The following is a 1,042-nucleotide window of genomic DNA, read 5'->3' as shown; positions in this document are numbered from 1 at the left end:
GGAAGATTTCAGAAACACAGATGTATGAATGGCAATGCTCAAGGCAGAACTGTTCTTGTGACAGTGAGTTATCCAGTGGGACCAGGTTGGGCAGAGTGAAAATAAGGCAGAAAAGTAGCAATGAGGGACAATTCTGTCACTCCCCGGTGAGGACAAGTGGAGCATAGCCAGTTCCTGGAAGCTTTATGCTAGTTAAAGATCCACCTGGATCCACTGGTGGTTCATAAGGCTTTCCTGGGAAAATGTGAGCACTATCAGAAATGAAACAGGGAACATCAGTCCAGACCCTGGAGATATAAAAAGGATAATAATGGAATACTACAAACAACTCTACACACATAAATTTGACACTTAGGTGTGAAATGAACCAATTCCTCAGAAAACAAAAACTACCGCAATTCACCCAATATGAAATAGATCATTTGAATGGCCTTATAACTATTAAGGAAATTGAACTTGTAAATTTAAAACTCTGAAAAAGGAAATCTCCAGGCCCATAAGGTGTCACTGGAGAATTCTATTAACTGTTTAAGGAAGAATCAATACTAATTCCATATAATGTCACATAGAAAATAAAAGAGATCACTTCCCAAGTCATTTTATGAAATCGCTATTACACTGACACCAAAACCATACAAAACGCAGTGCAAAAAAGAGAACTGCAGACCAATATCCCTCATGAATATAGATGCAAAAAAATTTACAAAATATTAGCAAGTAGAATTCAGCAATATTTTAAAAGAATTGTATACTATGGGATTCATCCTAGGTTGGTTAAATATTTTAAAATCCATTAATGTAACCCATGATCTTAACATTCTTAAAAGAAAAAAGTCACATGATAATATTAATCGATGCAGAAAAAGCACTTGACAAAATTAAACACCTATTTGAGAAAAAATAACTCGTGGAAAAAATAAGAATAAAGAACTTCTTCAACCTAATAAAGTGCGTCTACAAAAAACCTACAGTTAGGCCGGGCGCGGTGGCTCAAGCCTGTAATCCCAGCACTTTGGGAGGCCGAGACGGGCGGATCACGAGG

The sequence above is a fragment of the Rhinopithecus bieti genome, unplaced genomic scaffold (assembly GCF_001698545.2).
Source record: "Rhinopithecus bieti isolate Rb0 unplaced genomic scaffold, ASM169854v2 scaffold_49727, whole genome shotgun sequence".
In the NCBI taxonomy this organism is placed as follows: Eukaryota; Metazoa; Chordata; class Mammalia; order Primates; family Cercopithecidae; genus Rhinopithecus; species Rhinopithecus bieti.
Note: the sequence above shows the minus strand (reverse complement) of the source record.